Raw genomic sequence first — 25,099 nt, forward strand, 5'->3', positions numbered from 1 at the left:
GTCCAACATTTACATTACAAAAGCCTTAACTCTCGAATCCTTAAATACACAATTACCAACTCACTCAGTAACAAAATGTTGCAACTACAAAAGCCCAATAAAGACGGAGCAATATGCGTGAATGTCTTAGTCGTGCTTCTTGCTGAAAAAGCACCAACTCCTTTTTTAAAAATGCCTCATCTCTACTATTTTGCTCCATCTCTCTCTTCTCAACCTCGGCTACTCGCATACGAAGCTCAATCTCCAACTGCTTAATATCACTGACTCTCTTCTCGAGCTCTTTCTCCCTCCTTTCAAGATCATTTTTCCTTGCTCGTAGATCACACTCCTCGCATTGATCACTATATGCCCACTTGAAATAGTTATAGTGTGGGAATCCCTGATTATTTTAGACATATATAAAAACTGTTAGATTTATGTCAGATCAATGTAGATTATGTACATCCAATGTTACATTATAAATCAATAACTTACCTTTGTGTTGTAATTTGGACACCCAAAGAATGGTCTTCTTGGATTTCTTGTGGTAGTTGAGTATCGCAAGATAGCTTCTTGCTCATATAAGCAAAATGGTTGACCCAAATTACGTTTGCCAGAATATTCAGAAGACAATGACGACGGCGACATTCTAACATAGATTGGTCATCAAGAGGAAATGCACACATATCGAAAGATACACATATAGTCAAAATGGAAAGGCACACATATCTGCCCAATTGCATATGACTACATTGCACAGATTACCATTTTCTGCGTTTACACGATTTTGAACATCCCTCAAAGATTGTGGTCAAGATCTCGGTTGTAAAAACTATAGCTGAAGACTATAGCTTGTAAAAAATTAAACTCTCAAAGAAACTATAAATGAAAACTATAGCTTGTAAATGTAATAAAATCTAAAAAACCATTTCACAGAAATCATGCGACTAAATTGATGATATCATGTAAGGCTGGAAACTTTACATGACTGAATTAAATTTACAGCATAATAATCATGTTGCAGGGAAACTAGTTTCAATTGAAAGCATAAACAGGCCGAGGAATATAATTTCCAAGGTTTACAAATAAAAGATTCATTTCTATCAATTAAATATCAATACAACACCTAACATATTCATAAAAAAGCAGTGAAATGGTAATCTCAGAAATACAAAAAACAGATTCATACAAACAGCTTCAATATAACTTAGAAATACTACAATACATTACGGACTGTGAGTTGTTAATCTCAGAAATACAGAAAATAGATTCATAAAAACAGATTCAATATAATATAGAAATACAACAATACATTACGGATAGTGAAATGTTAATATCAGAAATACAGAAAATAGATTCATACAAACAACTTCAATATAACTTAGAAATACTACAATACATTACTTAGCTGTGAGTTGTTAATCTCATAAATACAGAAAACAGTTTCATAAAAACAGATTCAATATAGTACAGAAATACAACAATACATTACGGACTGTGAAATGGTAATAACAAAAATACATAAAATAGTTTCATAAAAACAGATTCAATATAGTACAGAAATACAACAATACATTACGGACTGTGAAATGGTAATCTTAAAAATACAGAAAATAGAACTTAGAAATACTACAATACATTACGGACTGTGAGTTGTTAATCTTAGAAATATAGAAAATAGATTCATACAAACAGCTTCAATATAACTTAGAAATACTACAATACATTACGGACTGTGAGTTGTTAATCTCAGAAATACAGAAAGTAGATTCATAAAAACAGATTCAATATAGTACAGAAATACAACAATACATTACGAACTATGAAATGGTAATCTCAGAAATACAGAAAATAGATTCAATAAAATACAGAAATACAACAATACATTACGGACTGTGAAGCTTGGTAATCTCAGAAATACAGAAAATAGATTCAATAAAATACAAAAATACAACAATACATTACAGACTGTGAAATGTTAATCTCAGAAATACAAAAACCAGTTTCAATAAAATACAGAAACTGTACAACAATACATTACGGACTGTGAAATGTTAATCTCAGAAATACAGAAAACATATTCATACAAACAGATTCAATAAAATACACGTAATCTCATAAATACAGGAAACATATTCATACAAACAGATTCAATAACATACACGTATACAACAATACATTACGGAATGTGAAATGGTAATCTCAAAAATACAGAAAATAGATTCTTACAAAAATACAGATATTGCAGAAATATCTAACTACAATAATACAGAAATATTAAATGACCTGGACAGAGGCGACTGAAATATTTCGGGATGAAGGATTAGTACATACGGTTAGGGTTAGGGTTAGATCTACGGTTAGAGTTAGGGTTAGGGTTACGCTTAGATCTACGGTTATAGTTAGGGTTTCGCTTACATCTTCGGTTAGGGTTATGGTTTCGGTCTTCGAATGCAATAGGGGAAGATAAAGGTGAAGGGAGATAACGGTTAGGTTTTCAGTATTGATTTTCCCAGCAGTCGAGAACACCTCCAGAGATGCAGATAACCTTCACACAATCGGGGAAGATAACGGTGAAGGGAGAGACTAAAGGGGGGAAAGAGAAATGGTGTTGACAGCAGAGAATAATTCCTCTCATTCGAAAAGGGAGATACTGAGAAGGGGAAGTTAGGGTTCTCAGGGAGAGATGCAGATGCTTCCGTGTGGGAGAGAAGAAATGAAGTTTCGAATTGACCTGGACATTTGAAACGACGATGCGGATATCGAAGGGCCAAAACGATGCGCTTCAAAGGACGGCATGTGGTTTGCTTCAGAGGACCAAAACGGTGCACTTCATTTATCCACGTCAGCAACAGCCGTTTGCACGCCGATTACATTTAGAGACTGCACCCAGCTTTTTTCTATATATAATTAGTGATGGGAACTGTAGGAAAGACAAATAGCAATAAATCTGCATAAAACGTGAGAGATAAAGAGCATTAATCTATATGTATTGAATGGCATAAAGACGGAAATCTTCGCATTGCATGCACGCAGTAAAGCTTGATGAGTCTATTGAATTTTTATTAGAAAAAATATAAAAAGAATGTGAGGAATTTTTGTGCTCTTTTCCTTACATGACCGGCGCCGCAATTTCACATGGCATGGCTTATAATAAAATTCCGCAATTAAAAAAAAGTTGAAATAGGTACAAACATAAAATGATAGAATGAATTTAAATTATTTTTTTTTTTGTATTTTCAAGAGCACTTTTGTTTTGAATATATATTTTTTAAATTTCTTAATAAGCCACGCTATATATAGATAAGGTTTTGACCATGTTTATAAGATTGGAACAAATCTCTCTCTTTAAACTCATATTATGAAATGAGTTAAATTCATAAAATTATTCATATATAATACTTGTAGGACTTTTTTTTCCCCCCCAAAGGATGACATTAATTTAATTTTATTGTTTATCTTCATATTTAGTAGAGGAAAATAGTAAACAAAGTAAACGTTTGGCAATTACAAAAATATCCAATCAATTAGTTAGCTTTTAAAGGAACTAAAATCTAAGATAACAATGCTAAGTGTACGTTAAGAGCATTGTTATTAGATTATGTATATGTAAATGACAGTTTCGATGAATGTGAATTAATGAATTTAGATATTGGCTATTCTATTTATATAAATCTCTATATTGGAATAACTATTTTTTTATTATATAATAATAAAATAATATGAGATGAATTTAATTTTGACTATTCCATTCATATCAAATATCTACATTGAATTATTCATTTATTCATTATATAGAAATCAAAATAATATTAACCTAAAAAAATATTTAATTTGGATATCTTTAATTTATTTAATTTTATCATGAATTTAATTTTAATTAAAAAATATTTAACTTTCTAATTATTTAATAAAATAATTAATAAATTAATTATTAATTATTAATTCAATGTCTGGGTGCAAGATGGAAGAGAGAGAGAGTTACATAAATTAATAAAATAAATATTTGACCTTTGTATAGTATATATCAAATTTGACAATTTCTATCCAATTACTGTATCTAAAAGCTACAAAATTTACTTTTTCCTAATTCAATGCAGGTGATTTTGATATCTAATATCCAAAAAATGACTTTAACTATGCATTTGCATATTTCGATGTGAATCCTCTAACAACAATAAGATCCAGTGTGATATATAAAAGGTTAATAAAAAAATAAAAAAAAAATTAGTGTCAGAAGCATGCTTGGTATCCCAAATCTGTCCAAAATAAAAGTGACCAACACAATTTAGAGGAAAGTAATTTGATCAATGGAAGAAAAGGTAGCACGAGTAAGTCAGAAAGCGCCAAGATTAGCCAATTCAAGCTTATTAACTAATAGCATAGCATTAATAAACCATGCCTTTGAGACTTAGCAAATATATTAGTTCCATATATAATCCTAAGAGATCTATATAAGATCATGGATAAAAGAATAATCGTGGAGTCCTATAATCCCTACACAACTAGCGAGGCTCAAGTTATAATTACCATTTGAAGTACTATCTGAATTAAACTTGAATTTTATTAAAAAAGAGAGATATCCACCTAAGGAGGAAGGACTGAGTCACTTTCACCCATTAAGAGGGGAGATGAAGTGATTTAACATTCTCCCAAAGTTTGGGTGAGGGTTAGAAGATTAGTGGTTAAAAGTTTCTGCAAAGAATGAAGACTAGTATTGAAATAGATGCAAATCTTTTACAAGTCGTTTAACTTTGTTTTAGATAAGGATAATTTTGTAAAATAATAATATCCTAATAGTTTAGTTTTCTGAAAATATCCTCCATTAAAATGGTGTTTTGGCCAAAGGCCTATGCTCTGATAGCATAACACCCAGTCTCCAAAATGGAGGTTTTGGATTCAACTTTAATCCCCTCCCCAAATGTATTAAAAAAAATGGTATTTTGAAAAGATTGTATATAACTGATGTATGGAGCACACAATTTACATTACTTAAATTGTAATATTTGATTTATAAGATTTAAAATTTAAAATTTATTTTTCAAATCAAATTATATAATTATGTAAGCACTTTATACCAACTTGAGAATATAATTAATTTTCTTGTACAAAAAGGGTCTTTATCATTTTTTTCAATAATTAACTGTTATCTTTAGATAAGATGGAACACAAATTAATAAAGGCCATACGTAACTGGACTCAAACTAGGGTAATAGGAGACTCTTCTTTAGGAGAAAAGTTTCTAAAAAGAGTTGTAACATTGCACATTCCATCACATGTGAATCATCATGTACTGTACGTCCAAGTTTTGGCAAGATCCTCGCCAACTTGATTAGAACACGCCTCTCATGAATCAGGCCAACATACACTAGGTGGCTTCGAGAGATTCCACTTAATTAGCAGCAATATGATTCTTTATGCCTGGCTTCCATAGCAGGCCAGCTAGCTTAATTCCATGAGTGAATTTATGAACGTGGGTGTATATTGTAAAGGAGCTTTCCATGGCTGTATGCATAATTAATAATTATATCTAACAATATTTAAATATAAAGTACTAGCCCTGTGTGTCGGTGCTGGGACCAGAATGAAGAAACAGAATCTGTACGGTCACGTGATGGATTTTTTAGGCTAATTTCTGCCAATATATATACCAACAATAAATTTTTACAATATATTTTCCAACAATATCGAAAGATGAGAGAATTTTTATAACATATTTTATAAAAATATTTTTTATTTAATATATTATAATATATAAAATATATTGTAAAAAATATTGTATGTAACTCATTTTCCTTTTAAAGTCGTGTTGGCCTAAAGGAACGGGCCAGACTTCACACGATAAGATTTGCAGAAAAATCATGGCTGGGCGCAGCATTCCAGAGTTCCTTTTGGACTACTCGAGCGGCAAGAGCATTCCACTTCTGGGCTTCGGCACGGCCGAATACCCTTTCGGGGCCTCCTCTGAAACCATGAGAGAAACCTTCCTTCATGCCATCAGACTGGGATACCGCCACTTTGATACGGCTGCTCTTTACCAGTCCGAGCAGTATCTTCGGGGAGCCATTGACGAAGCCCTGCGCCTTGGCTTAATCAGAGGCAGAGACGAACTCTTCATCACTTCCAAGCTCTGGTGCAGCGATGCACACTACGACTGTGTCCTCCCTGCACTGCAGAAAACACTCAAGTATTATAATCAATATAACAAAAACTAGCTAGCTATCCTAGCTCTTGTTTATTTGTTTCTTCTTTTGCCCCCCTGATCTCTCTGTTCATCTAATCATGAGGAAAATTAATCTTGTCGTTTGTTATATCAATATGTTTTGTGCAGCAACCTAAATTTGGAGTACATAGATCTTTATCTTATTCATTTGCCCGTAAGCTTGAAGCCAGGAGAAAAAGAACTGCCTGTTAAAAAGGAGGACCTCCTTCCTATAGATCTCAAATCTGTATGGGAAGCTATGGAAAACTGTCCAAAGCTTGGTTTGGCTAAATCCATCGGTGTAGCAACTTCTCCATAAAGAAGCTTCAAACCCTACTTGCCACAGCAAAGATCCCTCCAGCTGTCAATCAAGTTGGTGGTTTTTCTTTATTTTCTTTTGTGTTTTTTTCCCCATCAAATTAAAATCATTTTCTATTGTTAAAGCCACACTTAACATTATTTTAGAGATCTTGATAGTGGTTTTCTTTTACTCATGATTAAAAAAATATTTTTTAATAATATTGTAAATTTTTTTTAAAATATTTAAAATCATTGAAAGAAAATTAATAAAAAAAATTTATACTGTCACGATCCACATTTGTGGCCGTAGAGCCGCTCTTTCTATTAATAGTAAAGTTGGATCTTCAAGTTTGCGGGCAGCAGAATGTAATCACACGTCCGTCTCCTGCATGCTTTATTTTGTAAGGTGGAGATGAACCCGCTTTGGCAACAGAAAAGCCTGAGAGAGTTCTGCGAGGACAAGGGTATACATGTGACGGCTTACTCTCTCCCTTGGGAGCCAAAGGAACACTTTGGGGAACAAACTGGGTAATGGAATGTGAGGTGCTGAAAGAGATTGCTTATGCTAGAGGAAAATCAGTTGCTCAGGTAATCTTATCTTTTATTTCTAAGCATATTATCATCTTATCTTCTTAATCTAGAGGAAAATCATTGGGATTTTGAAAAGTCGTTTGGCCATACTTGGTTAGGCTAATAATACCCTTAGATCAGCTCCTTTACTATTATTTTATTACTCAGTTATATTTTTTTTTTTTTTACTCTTTTAATCTGGACTAAAAATCTCTATTATATAACTATATTGCATAATTTGGAAGAAAATAAATTCAAATAACGTAATCATATAATTTAATTAAATAAACTTAATTTTATAAAAATTGACCTATTTATGGAAGAATGTCATGTTTTGAAATTTTTAATCCAAATTCAAACAGATAAAAAAAGAGTTTTGCTATATACAAGCACAGTCGCGTACTAATCTGTGTATCAATACTGATTTATTCATACTTAAAATTTAAATTAACACTTTTTTTATAAAATTTACTTTTTGACCAATCACATCACATTGGTGTACAAATTAATGCACAATTATGCTTGCAACTATATTTTTGTATAAAAAAAACTAGTTAGTAAAGCGTAGGAAAAGATGTGTAAGACTACGTACCATTACCCACTTGGTTATCGTTTTTTTATTTTTTAAATTTCAACTTCATATAAAAATTCAATCAAGTTTTATTTCTTTTTAGAAAAATTTGATCCAATCGTTTGCCTAAGTTCCATTAATAGAAAATAAAATATACCAAAGCAAAAATAGTTTTTACAAAATTAAAATTAACTACTCTTAAAAAAACTTATATTCATACAACTTTCCAAATGTAGCACCTATCCATTTTAAATCATAAATCCCAATACAAAATATATTTCAAAAGACTTTTATTTAGATTAAAATTTCCTCTCTACTTTCATATATAAAATCTAATAAGAAATACATCTCAAGATTTTTCCAAAAACATTTTCAAACATCTTTAAAACCTTCCTTAATCAAGCATGTATACTTTATACTTAATTGCTATCTACAGTTGACAATTGACATGACCCAAAGGGCTTCGTTAAGCATTAGCTCGAGCGAACTTAAATACAATTAAGGTCTTATTTGGAAATAGATCTAATTTTAAAATTCTTATCATATCTTATTTTATCTCATTTTCTCTTCAAATATAATTTAAATACAAAATTTTTAAACTAATCATTACATCATTTTCAAACAAATTATTATAATTTTTTCAAACTTTCAAACAAAAAATAAAAAATAAATTAATTTTTTCAAATCTCTAAATAAAAATAATATTATAAAACTATATTCCAACAATATTTTAATTTTATAATATTTTTTATTTAATCTTTTTCTCTCATTTCCTAAAATCTAAAAAATAATCAACTCAAACTATTTCAATACTATTCACAAACTATCTTACTACTATTTATAAAATTCTCATCTTATTTCACTCTCCAAACCAACCATAAATTAATGACGTATTGAACAAAAAGAAACAAGATGAGATTTTTTTTATTCAGTTTAATTATTTGCCAATCATAAAATTAAGTGCTCGACAATCAAATATCACAAGAATTCAATCAATGTCGTCGTCTCATGCACGAAGACGTACTGAAAAATCCAACTTGGAAAACCAATTAGATAGAGTCCTCGATCGATCAAACGTCGATTGATATCATTACTAGTAAGCATATATGCAATGATTTGACTCACTTGAGAAGCCATGGCATGCATGCATGCATGTATATATAGGCTAGGTATAGCCACAAGTCTCATAAATCTGATCTATTTGTGTTGTGCCTAGAGCCACCCAGAAATCAAAAACAAAATAGATAGAGACAGTATTGAAGTGGTTCGGCCATTTGCCTACGTCCATTGGAATGGAAACTTACTATTTAATATGTTTGTACACGATTACAAACACTCTCTTAATGCAACTCTCTATTTCAAATGGCACTACAAACTTACACTCTCATAACTCCTCTTGATAGATGATCTTTGCTTCAGCTATCCTCTCCTATTTATAGGAGAGATTGACTTCCTCCTTCCACAAAACATAACATAGTGGAAGGACACTTACCCTAGCTGAAGATGCTAAATGTTTTGTAATGTACATGGGTGGACCTCAACCCATGGATAAACATTAACACATGGGTGGATCTCAACAATCACCCTTTTCCACCCGAGTGTGCCATACTAGGATACTACATGTTGCATCATTCCAATAATTGCACCCCCTTATCGAAATGTTTATTTGCCATGAAAGATTTCTGCTATCAAATGCGCCCTAAGGCACCAATGCACCCGTAGGTGCTTTAGCAGTGTGAGATATTAATCAAGTCCAACCAGTGTTGGAACTTGATCCCAATGACAACTTTCGTCAACATATCTGCTGGATTATCTTCAGTGCAAATATTCTGAAGTAGAATGTCCCCTTCTTCCAATATCTCACGTACGAAGTGGAAACGGACATCTATATGTTTTGTTCAAGAATGATACACTTGATTCTTGGCCAAATGAATTGCACTTTGACTGTCAGAGTAAATGGTAACCTCTTGCTACTTAAAGCCCAAGTTTGTTACCAATCTCTATAACTAAATGGCTTCTTTCACGGCTTCTGTTACAGCCATGTATTCAGTCTCAGTGGATGATAGTGCAATTGTAGACTGCAAAGTTGATCGCCAACTAACTGATCCTCCAGCCATAGTGAACACATATCCAGTTGTCGATCGGCGTTTGTCAAGATCATCTACATAGTCTGAGTCAACATATCCAGTTACTAGACTATCTTCACTTTTTTTGAACCTCAAACCAATATCTACGATCCCTAAAATATACTGTAGAATCCACTTAGCCGCATGCCAATGAGCCTTTCTAGGATTATGCATATAGCGACTAACTAAGCTAACAGCCTAAGAGATATCAGGTCGTGTACACACCATGGCATACATTAAGCTTCCAACAATACTTGCATATAAGACATTCCTCATGTAGTCTAGCTCTTCATCATCTTTAGGAGACTGTAATGCACTGAGTTTGAAATATAGAACCATACGAGTACTCACCGGCTTCATCTTCGAGTCGATGTTGAAGCGTTGCAGTATTCTCTTCAGATACTGCTTCTGAGTAAGATGAACTGTACCTTTTACCCTATCTCTGCTGATCTTCATCCCTAATATTTTCCGTGCTTTTTCCAGATCTTTCATTTCAAACTCATGACTCAATTGAGTTTTTAAACAATTTATCTCCCCCTTGCTTTTACATGCAATTAACATATCATCTACATATAAAAGTAAATAAATGAAAAATCCATTTGCAAGTTTTCTAAAATACAAACAGTGATCGTATTGGCAACGAGTGTATTTCAGGTCCATCATAAAGCGGTCAAAACGCTTGTACCATTGTCGAGGTGACCGCTTCAAGCCATAGAGAGACTTCTTCAGACTGCAGATCCAATTTTCTTTTCCAACTTTTTTAAAACATTCTGGTTGAGACAGATAAATCTCCACTTCCAGATCACCATGTAAGAAAGATGTTTTCACATCAACCTGTAGTAACTCAAGATTATATTGTGCAACCAAAACTAGCAATATCCGAATAATTGAATGCTTCACAACATGAGAGAATACTTCACTATAGTCAATTCCCTCTATCTGAGCGTAGCTCTTGGCTACCAACCTAGCTTTGTATCGCATTCCATTTTTAGCAGCTTGATCATCTTTCTGATTAAAGATCCACTTACAGCCAATTGTCTTCTTTTCTTTTGAAAGTGGCACTAGCTCCCAAGTCTGGTTCTGGTGAAGAGACTGCATCTCTTCATTCATCGCCTTTGTCCATTCGACTTGTTCACTGGACTGTGTGGCTTCTCTATAAGTGGTTGGGATCTCACCCCTTCAGCTGGTAATGCATATGTCACGTAGTCTGCAAAACGTGTTGATACACGTTTCTCTCGTTTCGATCTGTTGGTTGCTATTGATTCGGGTTGACATGGAGGTATTGTGACTGGACTATCAACCTTATCTTGTCCATACTTTCCTGAATTCTTTGAAGTAATAAACTTCACAGTTTGCAAATCATCTGATGTTTTGCCATCATTGCTGCCTTCATTGGAATCTTTATACTTATGTGACTTAAGCATCTCAGATTCGTTGAATGCAACATCTCTACTGATGATTACCTTTTTAGACTCTATGCACCAGAGTCTATACCATTTTACACCCTTCCTAGGGCGCGTGGGGAAGTGTAATTTACACTGGCGTAAAAGGGTATAGATTCTGGTGCATAAAGTCTAAAAAGGTAATTATTAGTAGAGATGTTACATTCAACAAATTTAAGATGCTTAAGTCACATAAGCATAAAGATTCCAATGAAGGTAGCAATGATGGCAAAACATTAGATGATTCACAGAATGTGAAGTTTATTACTTCAAAGAATTCGGGAAAGCATGGACAAGATAAGGTTGATAGTCCAGTCACAATACCTCCATGTCAACCCGAATTAATAGTAACCAACAGACCGAGACGAGGAAAACGTGTACCAACACATTTTGCAGACTACGTGACATATGCACTACCAGCTGAAGGGGGTGAGATCTCAACCACTCACAAAGAAGCCACACAGTCCAGTGAACAAGTGGAATGAACAAAGGCGATGAATGAAGAGATGCAGTCTCTTCATTAGAACCAGACTTGAGAGCTAGTGCCGCTTCCAAAAGGAAAGAAGATAATTGGCTGTAAGTGGATCTTTAATCAGAAAGATGATCAAGCTGCTAAAAATGGAGTGCGATGCAAAGCTAGGTTGGCAGCCAAGGGCTAAGCTCAGACAGAGGGAATTGACTACAGTGAAGTATTCTCTCCTGTTGTGAAGCATTCATCCATTCGGATATTGCTAGCTTTGGTTGCACAATATGATCTTGAGTTAGCACAGTTTGATGTGAAAACAGCTTTCTTACATGGTGATCTAGAAGAGGAGATTTATCTGTCTCAACCAGAAGGTTTTAAAAAAGCTGGAAAAGAAAATTGGGTCTGTAGTCTGAAGAAGTCTCTCTATGGCTTGAAGCAGTCACATCGGCAATGGTACAAGCGTTTCGACCGCTTTATGATAGACCTGAAATACACTCGTTGCCAATTCGATCACTGTGTATATTTTAGAAAACTTGCAAATGGACCTTTCATTTATTTACTTTTATATGTAGATGATATGTTAATTGCATGTAAAAACAATGGGAAGATATATCGTTTAAAAACTCAGTTGAGTCATGAGTTTGAAATAAAAGATCTAGGAGAAGCACGGAGAAAATTGGAGATAGAGATCATCAGAAATAGGGTGAAAGGTACAATTCACCTTACTCAGAAGCAGCATCTAAAGATAATACTGCAACGCTTCAACATCGACTCGAAGACGAAGCCGGTGAGTACTCCTATGGCCCCATATTTCAAATTCAGTGCATTACAGTCTCCTAAAGATGATGAAGAGCAAGATTACATAAGGAATGTCCCATATGTAAGTATTGTTGGAAGCTTAATGTATGTCATGGTGTGTACATGACCTGATATCTCCCAGGCCGTTAGTTTAGTTAGTCGCTATATGCATAATCCTAGAAAGGCTCATTGGCATGCGGCTAAGTGGATTCTACGGTATATTTTAGGGACCATAGATATTGGTTTGAAGTTCAAGAAAAGTGAAGATAGTCTAGTAACTGGATATGTTGACTCAGACTATGCAGGTGATCTTAACAAACGCCGATCGACAACTAGATATGTGTTCACTATGGCTGGAGGATCAGTTAGTTGGCAAACAACTTTGCAGTCTACAATTTGCACTATCATCCACTGAGGCTGAATTCATGGTTGTAACAGAAGCCGTGAAAGAAGTCATTTAGTTATAGAGATTGGTAACAGACTTGGGCCTTAAGCAGCAAAAGGTTACCATTTACTGTGACAGTCAAAGTGCAATTCATTTGGCCAAGAATCAAGTGTATCACTCTCGAACAAAACATATAGATGTCCGTTTCCACTTCGTACGTGAAATATTGGAAGAAAGAGACATTTTACTTCAGAAGATTGGCATTGAAGATAATCCAGCAGATATGTTGACGAAAGTCGTCACTGGGATCAAGTTCCAACACTACTTAGACTTGATTAATATCTCACACTGCTAAGCACCTATGGGTGCATTGGTGCCTTAGAGCGCATTTGATAGCGGAAATCTTTCATGGCAAACAAACATTTCAATAAGGGGGTGCAATCATTGGCATGATGCAACATGTAGTATCCTAGTATGGCACACTTGGGTGGAGGGGGTGATTGTTGAGGTCCACCCATGTGTATTGGAAAGCATTTAGCATCTCCAGATATGGTAAGTATCTTTCCACTACGTTATGTTTTGTGGAAGGAGGAGCTCAACCTCTCCTATAAATAGGAGAGAATAGCTGAAGCAAAGATCATCCAACAATAGGAGTTCTAAGGGTATGAGTCTGTAGTGCCATTTGAGATATAAAGTTGCATTAAGAAAGTGTTTGTAATCGTGTACAAATATATTAAATAGCAAGTTTTCACTCCATTGGACGTAGGCAAATTGTCGAACCATTTAAATATTATCTCTATCTATTTTGTGTTTGATTTCTAGACAGCTCTCGGCACAACAGTTTGCATATGCATGATGTATATCACACCTCAAATTCATGGCATTATATGCATTCTCCCGACGCGACACTGCATGTTGACGCTTCAATTAACGTCTTTGGACTCTTCTGGACAACACATATTATATCGTGACAATTCCTACGGGTCATCAAGTCCTGGATAGCTTCTTTCGTCCACTAGTTAATTAATTTGTTGGATGAAGCTGATTTTTCAAAATTATTTTTTAAAGAAAATATGTTTCGTAGCATTTTGTAAAGTGGTACAGAATCTATAAAAAAAAATTATATGCTTATAGTGAGTAAGATTCCGTTTAGATATATAAACGATTTCATCCCATCATTACAGTTTTTTTAAATTTTCATACAAAATATAATAATTTAAAAAATAATATTCTAACAATATTTTATTTAATTTTTAACTTTTATTTAAAACCATCTCATTTCGCCTCACTATCCAAACTACACTCATCTTTTTAATTTATTGGAATTTGGAATAGTACATAATTTTGACTTTAGGCAGAACTCGTTATAATTGTGCAATTTGAGAGGTAATTAAATGATTATTAGCATAATTTTGAACTTGACAGTCATTGATCTTTTTGGCAATTTGGTGGTAGATATATTAATCTTACATATGATACAACTCTATGCAAAGCCACCAAATACAACTCAAATTAGTCTATTATATTCTATATAGAGAAATACTTTAATCACAAAAAAATTTCTAATTAGTCTGATCGTATTATTTGATTAATTAACTAACGTACATGTTTTAAATACATAGTAACATAGATTAACTTTGGCTTGGTATTCTTAAAGCTGCATGCTTAACAAATTAAGTTCAATTTTGAAATTTTAATTTGGAATAAGTACTTATTTATATACTCAGTTTGTTTTTCCTGCTTGGTATTTTTTTATTGCCTGTAATATGGATCAAAATTTAATACTAATATACTTAGCATGATGGTAATTTATTGTCATGTGAAGATTTCATTAAGATGGGTATATGAGCAAGGAGTCTGTGTGCTTGTGAAAAGCTTCAACAAGGAGAGAATAAAAGAGAATCTAGCATATTTGACTGGAAACTAAGCCCAGAGGAGTTATAGAAGATAAGCCATATTCCACAACGAAAAGGATTCCCTGGAATTGAATTAATCTCTGATGAAGGCCCTTACAAGACTCTTTCAGAGCTTTGGGATGGCAAGATTTGATTTAGCAAGCATTTGGTGAGAAAGAACTTCCCATGATCGATCGCACTTTCCTAATAAATTTATATGATCGTTTATTTAACTGCTATGGAATATTTATCATGCTCTCTGATCGAGTTCTCTCCCTCTTTTCTTGTTCTTTGGATATATTGTCCTTCATTTCAATTTAAATGCTAAACTACTTATCTTTATATATTATCTTACATTCTTGATTAATAAGAAAGAAAATATGGTGATCATGTGACATATAAAATCTCAATCATCGGGGCTTAATCAATGAGGTAATTAAATTGAAAATATAGCTAGATAGTTAAGGGTGTAAATTAAAACTTCTGTTAAATCAGAATGCAAAATAAAAAATAGGGCGGTAATTTATAGATGAAAGATGTAATTGCTCTAAATAAATAAATAAATAAATATTAAGAAAATGGAGAACTTACATTAATGCCAACATGATGTATTAACTTATATAAGTCTAGTTGTCATATAAACTACACATGTAGTATACAAAATATAGTTAGCTTAGTTAGTTATATTTTCTTGAATTACTTTGTGTATATAAGTGACCCGACAGATGTACTTTGGCCATCAAGTAATACAAAACAAGCCATTTTCTCTCTCAATCAAGATATTAGCTCTATTTTCTCTATTCTTGCACAAGTTTCTGCACTTCGCTCTTTCTTGTAATTCGAGACACAAGGTTTCTATTGGGTTGATTATCTAATTTGGTATCAGAGCATTAAACTCTAGTATAGCTTCCGCACCAAATCCTGCTTTTCTGCTGGAGGATTTCTCAAATCCCTATTTTCTTCATCATCATGGAGAAAGCCCTAGTCCTATTTTAGTTTCTCAGCCATTAAATGATGAGAATTACTACACATGGAGCAGATCATCAATGTTTACAACTCTCAATGCTAAAAACAAAACAGGTTGTGGATGGAACTTTCTCTTGGCCTATAGATCAATTTGATCCCTTGTATATTTTGTGATTTCATTGTAACAATCTGGTTCTTTCATGGATTCTTAATTCTCTTAGCAAAGAAATTGCTGCAAGTCTTATCAGTACCCTAATCGCAGAGAAGTTTAGAGAAACTTGAAGACCCAATTCACTCAAGTTAATGGTTCTAGCATGTTTCAACTAAAAAAAGATCTTGCTTATTTAACCCAAGATCAATCTTCTATGAGTTCTTATTACACAAGATTGAAAGCTATGCGAGATGAATTGTCTATTGTAAAACCAATTTCCAGTTGTTCTTATAACCCAAGGTGTTCTTGTAGGGCTTCGAAGACTGATTAATCAACATGAAAATGAATATCTTGTTCAATTTTTAATGGGGTTAAATGATTCATTCACACATCTTCGAGGGTAGATCCTATTAATGGATCCAATGTCATCCATTGATAAGGTGTTGTTCTCACTTTGCAAGAAGAAAAACAACAAAAAGTTATAGAAGCCTATGTGATGACTGAATCAGCTACTTTACTAAGCAAGAATATAGTTTCTCCTAGATCAAACACACATTATCCTAAGCAACGCTCTAAGCTTGTATGTACCCATTGTTGCCTCATTGGACACAGTTGAAATGTGCCACAAGTTGCATGATTACGTGCCTAGATTTTGTTAGAATCCAAGAACCAAAACATCTTCTTTAAATCAGGTTTCTTTATCTTCCACTGGCCTTGATAAAGCAACCATAAATTCAAGTACCACTCCTCAATATCCCTTCTCTAAAGAACAATGCAGTCTACTTTTTGCGTTCCTTCAATTTTCTTCACAATCATCTAAACCCACAAAAATGAATGCTATGGATCATTCTAATTCACCTTCCAATTCATCTTCTTTTAACCTGTCAAGTATGACTTTACCTATTGTTTTTTACTCTAATTATGTTTCTAGTAAATATAATTCTTGGGTAATTGATAGTGGTGCCATTGACCATATGGTTAGTTTTATTTCTCACATAGCTTCAATTTCCTCCCTTGCCAATACCTCTGTAAATTTACCAAATGGCCCATGTGTTCCTGTTACACATACTAGTATTGTGAAAATATCAAATTCCTTAGTCCTTCACAATGTTCTACATGTCTCATCTTTTTCTTTTAATCTCATTTCAGTCAAAAGACTCACTAAAAATTCTTCTTGTTGTCTTGTGTTTGTTGCTCAAATTTGCTTCATATAGGACCTATACACTCTTGAAAGATGATTTGAGTGGCTAAACGAGTGGCTAGTCTATATCTACTGCAAGATGATTTTCAAGCTCCAACTAAGAATTTTAGTGTTTTTTCTGCTGTAAATCTCTCTTCATTCAATATTTGATATTTTAGGCTAAGACATCCCTCTTCAAATAAGATACAAACACTGCAAAAACCCATTCTTGATATTAGTACTTCTTCAAAATTTTCTTGTAATGTTTGTAAGTTGGCAAAACAGAAAACATTTCCATTCAATAATAGTCATATTGTTAGTAATAAAGTTTTCAATTTAATTAGACATCTTGAGAAGACGAGCCATAAGTCGTGTCGAGTTGTATTGTAGTACTATTGTTGAAGATGAAGACTTTATAATGATAAATATAATTAGACATCTTGAGAAATAAGATGAAAATCAAAAACTTCAAGGCGATGATCATTCCTAGAAGATAATGAGAAAATAGTTTGGTTAAAGGCACCAAACCAAATCTTGTATTACACTTATATAGATTAGTTCATTACAATTGAAAAATGATATTTACAATCTTCATATCTGTATATGATTCTTTACACTATGAATGGAAATAATAAATTTGATAAATTACTAACTTAGGCCACAATCGATGGGATTCTATGTTGACGTCCTGTGATGAGTTGAGCTAGATATAGCTAGTGTATCATCTTCTTTTAACATTCCTCCACAATCTGAGAGGGAGAGGACAGACTAGAAGCTTGTATTTTAGGATTGATAATCAAGCAGAGGACAAGCCTTTGGTGAAGATGTCAGCCACCTAGTCTATACTCAGTTGACACAATTGGTTGACAACAAACGTAATGTCGGGACATGTTAATGTGCAGTACTATAATGAACCAACAACTTGTCTATACTCAGTGGGATCAAGTAGGGGTTGACCATCATGTTTAGAAGGTTTAGACCCTAAGCTGTAAGGGGAGGGAGCTGGTTTGGCTCCAAGCATCCTGGAGCAATGAAGTATGTCCAAAATATATTTGGCTTAGCAAAGGTGAAGATCATTTGAGCTATGAACTACTTAGATGTCGAGAAAATAACCAAGAGGGCCTAAGTGCTTGACAAGGAATTGCGATTGTAATTAAGTCACAAGAGATGTAATAGTAAAGAGATGAATCCTAGTGATGATAATATCATCAACATAAATGAGCAAAAAAATCTTGGTATTGCCTTAAATAAAGGTAAAAAGAGAAGGAATGATCCACCAAGGAGGCCTTGAATCCAAGAGATCGTAGAGCTAAAGATAAGCAATAGAACCAAACTCAAGAAGCTTGTTTAAGGCCATAGATGGCCTTGTTAAGGTGGAAAATGTAATCTAGATGAAATGGATCTATAAACTCTGAGACCACTCCATATACACTTTTCCATAAGATTGCCATGGAGGAAGGCATTAGATACATCGAGTTGATGGATGGGTCATAAAAATGGACTACAATGGAGAAAATGATGCAAATGGTAGGGGTTTTGATAATGGGGCAGAAAGTGTTTGTGCAGTCTATCCCATGTTTTTTATCAAATCCCTTTGTAACAAGGCATGCCTTGAACTTGTCAACTAAACCATTTGGCCTTTATTTAATCTTGTAAACCCACTTATTGCATGTGACATTATGATGTAGAGGTCGTGGACACAAAGCCCAGGTTGCAATGGAGGTAAGTGTTGGATATTCATCTAACATAACATATATTCATCTAACATAACATTTTTCCATCGTGGATTAGCAAAGACTTTGGTGAAACAAGTGTAATCTCATGCAAGGTAGTATGGAAGGTTGTGAAAGGATAAGGATACCATGTGGTATAAAATTTGTAATCATGGAAGGTCTTTGGATGTAGAAAACCAATACTTAATATAGTGCCCATTGGGTGTGAGGTGGGATCAATATCAGTTGCTACAGGTATGGAAGTTGAGGTTTGAGAGGAGTTTGAGTCATCTATTTGTGGTGAAGTAGAGTTCAAGGTTTAAGACAGAGGTAAAGTAGAAGTGGATGCGGATGACTCTGGAGTTGGTATTGTTGGACTAGTAATTGAAGCAATATCAAAAGTAGAGAAAGAGACATCAAATGAGGTAGAAGGTAAACTTACAGTGATGAAGAAAGGAGTATCAGATAAGGCACTAATCTTGGAGGGCAAGTGCGAAGTGATATGCTCTTTTGCAAAAAAAGATCTTTCATAAAAAATGACATGTCTCGAGAGGTACACCATGTTAGTAGAGAGATCGAGACAACGATAACTTGAATGAGTTTAACCCAAGAAAACACAGATTTTGGACCTATACTCAAACTTATTTGATGTGTATGGTTGAAGCAAGGGGAACACTTGTAGCCAAACACTAGAAAGCTTGAATAATTGGTTGTTTGCTAAAATAGTTTCTCATATGGGGAGAGATGATCAAGGGTAATTGATTGCTGATGTAAACTGTGACAAAAAAGGCATCTACCCAATATTGGTTGAAGTTTTTGGACAATGTAAAATATCTTCAAGAAGAAGTTGAGATTTAGAGAAAGAAACAATGCTTGAACCAAAATTTTGAATATTAAGGCCAGCCCCGTCACAAACTATCATAGTCTCAAAACCTTGGAAAGGTTGTTGAATGTTCAGATTCCCCAGTTCGTTGGTAATGTGTGCATTGGCATCACTGTCAACATATCATTGCTAACTCTCTATGTCATTATTGGTCTGTGCAACCAAGGCATGGAGTTGAGAGGGTGGATGTCTCCCTTGGAATGAGTAGTCCATTATGTGAAAGCAACCCAATGCATAATGGTTTGTTTTCCACAAATTTGGCAAGGTACCTTACTATTGTTGTACTAACCACCAATGGATTATTGTTGTTGTGGACTAGGTGTTTCCTTTGTACTTTGATGGATCAAGACGAGATGTGAACTTGGGTGGAAAACTCTTCCCTTTATTGGAGAATTGAGCTGGACCATGGCAAGGTTTTGAAGCACAGTGTTTTTACATGAATAAGGCAAATGTGGTTGGGTCAGGAGTAGGGCAGGCCTGTTGTTGTTGAAGCAACATGTCATGGCTAAGTAATTCCTTTTGAAGATCAGTGAAAGAAAGAGGATTCTCGAGTAATAATTGAAAATGAGGTGACAAAAGAGTTGAAACAAGGGTTAAGTTAATGATGAAGGAGATCAGATCTTTATCATCAGTAGACTTACCAACGGCCGCCAACTGATCTACTAGAAGTTTTGCAAATTGGAGATATTTGGTACAAGATTGAGAGCCTTGAGTTAAGCTCTGAAGTTTTGCATTTCAAATGAGGAACTCGTGATCTAGAGTTAGATGCAAATTGAGTAGATAAGGCAGTACTCCAAACTTGGCATGATGTGTTAGGCCAAAGATAGAGGATGGGATTGACTCAGAGAGGGTTATATTAATCCATCCAAGAAGATATTGATATTTCTTGATCCAAAAACGATAGGCAAGGTTAGGAATTTCTTTCCCTTGATCATCAAAGAGTAAATGTGTTGGGCATGGGTATGAACCATCCACAGTGCATAGCATGTCATGGCTTTTCAATATAGGAGCTAGTTGAGAAAGCCCTTGCAAATAATTAGTTCCATTTAGTTTGGCACTTGTAAAGTAATAGTAGAAGACATATTTGATTGAAAGAAATGGCATTGGCCTAGAGAGGCTTTGGTACCATGAAAGAGAATGAGAAAATAGCTTAGTTAAAGGTACCAAACCAGGTCTTGTATTAAACTTATATAGATCAGTACATTAAAATTAAAAAATGAAATTTACAATCTTGGCTGATTTTATATACTATGAACGGAAATAATAGATTTGCTAAATTACTAAACTTTGGCCACAATCAGTGGGATTCTTAGTTGACTTCCTGTGATGAATTGAGCTAGATATGGCTAGTGTATCATCTTCTTTAATAATTCCATCTTGAAGTAACGGTTCATGCTTTTGGACAATATCAAATGAGCAACAGTACGACTTCTGAATCTCTATTATATTAGTGTTGGCTGTTGGTATAAATGAATGATCCAAACTTGAATATAATTTTTTAATCTTGAAAAATTTGTGGGATCCATTAAAAATATGTTTATTAAATTCAATTTGAGTTTGTAATATTAACGAGTTATATTTTAGTGTCGTTATTAATTTGAGCCTTATCGTTTATCATAATTTTTTGTGATTTAATTTGTCTTGGTTTGTTTAAGATTTGCCCACGCCTTAGCCATATGAGTTTGGGTTGTCACAACATTTGTCTCGTGTTTGAAGATCCGCTCTATTTATAAATGGATACAATCCATTATAATTAAAAAAGAGAATCATTTTTCTCCCATCAAATAGTTTAGAAACATTTAATCAAACAATTGGGTACTGTGTTTATTCCCTTAACATAGTCATTAACACAGCACGCACCTCCATGCTTCTTTGAAATTTTATGCAATACGATAGCTAGTCCATACATGATTAGATCAGTGTTGGTGAAAGCAATGATCATGACAATCAAAGTCTAAGAAAAACATGTAGATAGAGATTGAAGTCCATCCACAATGGCACGGTGAATGCACCCATCCACACAATGGGTCCCACTACCATAAGGATTGGCCGGGAACCAATCAGACCAGTCGTTAGAGCACGGAACCAAAAAGGAACTGGTCGGTGGGCGAGAAGATTTGAGGGAAAACCAATATCTGCAATTCTGCACTGGTTTGAACCCATGGGAAATTGTTGAACCGGTTGATCATTTCTATTTATTTCTTTTTGAATATATGTATATAAAACGGTGCTGTTTCATTTAAATGAGTGAAACGGTGACATTTTGCCAAGTAGAAGTTAAAAAAAAAAACATATAGAATGGCGGGCACCATTTTGAATTAGGTTTAATTAATCCCCATTCTTCTTCTTCTTCTTCCTCCCAGATAGACTATTTCATCTACAACCCTAAGCCTTCTATTCTCACTCGACAATGGACATGGCATCCCTCCTCCGTCACAGAGACATCGACAGTAGACCAAAGAATCGAATGGCGCCACATCAAGATCGATAATATTGATTTTCTCTCTCCAATCAACTGGTTTCGACTGGTGCTGAGTAGGGGTATCAAATAGTGTTAACGGGTCGTGTTTGTGTCGTGTCAAAACGTGCATATTATACTATATATGTCAACCCTAACCCGACTCATTAAGCTTATTGTGTCAAAATATCAAATCCTAACTGGACCCCTTAACATAATGGGTCGTATCGTGTCGTGTCAACTCGTTTTGACTCATTTGTAAATATTAGGAAATAGGTTAACATGATGCAATACGATCTGTTTCAAACTGTTTATGTAAATGGGTTCAATATGTCCGAAATTAACTCGTTTGACCTGATTAAATTTAGCAAAATTTTATATAAATGTTAAAATCACAATATCTACAAAAATTATAAAACTAACTACAAGTCTAAAATTACAATCTAGATAATAAAAATATCGAAATTGAAATTCTAACAATTTTACTTTTAGGTATAAGAGTGTAATTGGAACTTTAACTTTCTTAACTTGTCATAACGGGTTATAACGTGTCAAAACGGGTTGACCCATTAAATAATCGTATCTTAATGGGTCAACTCTTTTTTACCAGAACTCGTTAAGACCAAACCCTATTCCACAATTATCATATTGTGTTCATGTTGGGTTAACAGGTCGTGTAACATATTGTCACCCCTAGTACTGACGTCTCATAGCAGGTGTTAGTGGGATCTCGATTTGACATTGAAACCAACACCGAAACCATTGGTGTACACCCCTAGTAAGGACATCATCCTTGTTGGCAATTTACGCATTTGAAGTAGAATAGTTGGGACCATTCGAGCCATGGGTCATGTGGTTGGCTATGCCGTCCTTCGTGGTGGCTAACATTGTGCTCTTTATGGTCACCATATACGTCAACAACTGCTCCAAGAACTCTAATACATGCGTAGCCACATTCTTGCCTCCTGGACAAGTTCTCCTTTGGGACCCTCAAAGAGAATTCCATTCTAGGGCCTTCTTCCTCCACGAAAGCCCTTTTGGTGTGGTGTTAAATTGCTCATTTTTTTTCTTGTAGTCCATACAATTTTACTCCTGTTAGGCAACAAACAGTTTCACTAAGTTATATTTTGGCATTTTGCGATACGTATCTCACTTTTAGAATAATAGGGATTATTCTTAGAGATTTCAATGGAGATGAGGTGCTGACAGCTAGTAAAAATGAAGAAAAAATTTCAAATCCATCTACGGTTGAAATTCTGGCCATATTTAGGGGGTTACAGCTATGTGCCGATATGAGAATTCAAACCCTCATTCTTGAAAATGATTGCTTAATGATGTTATCTGAACTACAAACATGTACTGTTTCTTTTATGCCTCAACGAGTGTTAATAGTGCAGGAGACCAGAAGACTAATGCAACTATTTCAGAATTGCAGTGCTCAACATGTCAATCGACTTAGTAATGAGGTTGCTCATAGGCTAGCTAGACATACTTGAAATATTGAAAACATTGAGATATGGTGGGATGGTGTTCCCTCTCATATTTCTCAAGTCATTTGGCTTGATAAATATTCTTTGTAATGTTACTGTTATTGATTTAGGAAGTTCTTTGCCTATAAAAATTTAAAAAAAATAATAAAAAAAAAAGAGTAAGAACGACTATTTATATTCTAAATATTATGAATGACTTTGAAAAATGCTAAGGAAATCGATGGTTTGCACTAAAGAAATGTATCAATATATACATTTGGATTATTTTTTTAATATTTAAATAAAAAACAACATAAATGCACCTCTTTAGTACAAACCTTCGATCTCAATAGAAAGACCCGATGACTAATCATATTTCAATGGACATTTCACTTATTTTATTCAGCAATACTATATAATGTTCGTGTTAGAAAGAGGATAAAGTACCTAAAATATCTAAGTTTAAAACATTTTTTTCCACAAAAGCCATCATTTATTTATTTTAGTTTTTTTTGGTTTTTAATTTCTTTTTAGTTTTTAGTTTTATTTATCTTCTGACGTGGCAAATCTTAATAAGTTTAATTTTGCAAAGAATTGCTGAGTTAGTGGACAAAAAGACCAATTTGTAGGGAGGATAGTTATTTATTGGGAGGATCAAATTCTGATCAATTTAGTTTTCAACGCCTTTTTATTTTTTAGTTTATTTCTAGTGAGTTTAACTTATATAGAATGCTTTTTTCTTTATTTATCAAAATATGTAAATCTATAAATAATTATATATTTCACTTTTATATGAAATATTTAATTAATGTTACGTGTATGGTAACAAATTAAGAATATGATAAATAAGTATTTTCTTCTATAATTTAGAAAGAAATAGACATAATATCTTATTTTCACGTCATCTATGAGCTCAAATCTTATCGTATTATTTATAAAAAAAAATATTTAGAAAAGAAAAATTATCAACAATCACATTCATGGTAATTACACTATTATTTTTTGTGAAGAAGAATTGAGGGTGGATGATGGGCCCCAAGGTGAAACAATTTCTCATCGGGTCTAGATTCCTCCATCCATTAGACTTGATTTTGGCTTTCTTGGGTTGGTTTTTCAATATTGTTGTTGGGTCTCAAAGCGAATCGATTGAGATTCACATCAGTGGATAGATAGACAAACCAAACAGGACCAATTTGTTACCATTACATGCCACTAAATTACGTAAATAATATCTGGTACTTCAGGGGACCAGTGCTTCAACAAATGCAATGAATCCAAAATAATTTGATACTTCATTAATCAAGGTGAACACGTGATGATACTTGTTGGCCACTAGATCAAGTGGACGACTTAGATGAGGCAATATGAGAGGGTAATGTGATAGACCGCCCCCTCTACAAGGACCTTGTTCGCAAGGGCCCCAAATTTCTCACGGAAAACCCTAATGTCTTTCCAAGTTGCCTTTTTGTGTCTCCCATGCCAAACCATTTCACCAAGATCCCTGTAGTAGCTCACCTTCCTTGTCGCTTGAGTCTTCGATTGAGGG

The 25,099-nt window shown here is 34.0% G+C and overlaps 1 pseudogene; it reads left to right on the top strand.

Annotated features, from left to right (window-relative positions):
- The first annotated feature begins 5,793 nt into the window (after window positions 1–5,793).
- Window positions 5,794–15,076, top strand: LOC122291266 (annotated as a pseudogene).
- The last annotated feature ends 10,023 nt before the right edge of the window (window positions 15,077–25,099 follow it).

This window comes from Carya illinoinensis, chromosome 13, assembly GCF_018687715.1.
Source record: "Carya illinoinensis cultivar Pawnee chromosome 13, C.illinoinensisPawnee_v1, whole genome shotgun sequence".
NCBI classification, from domain to species: domain Eukaryota; kingdom Viridiplantae; phylum Streptophyta; class Magnoliopsida; order Fagales; family Juglandaceae; genus Carya; species Carya illinoinensis.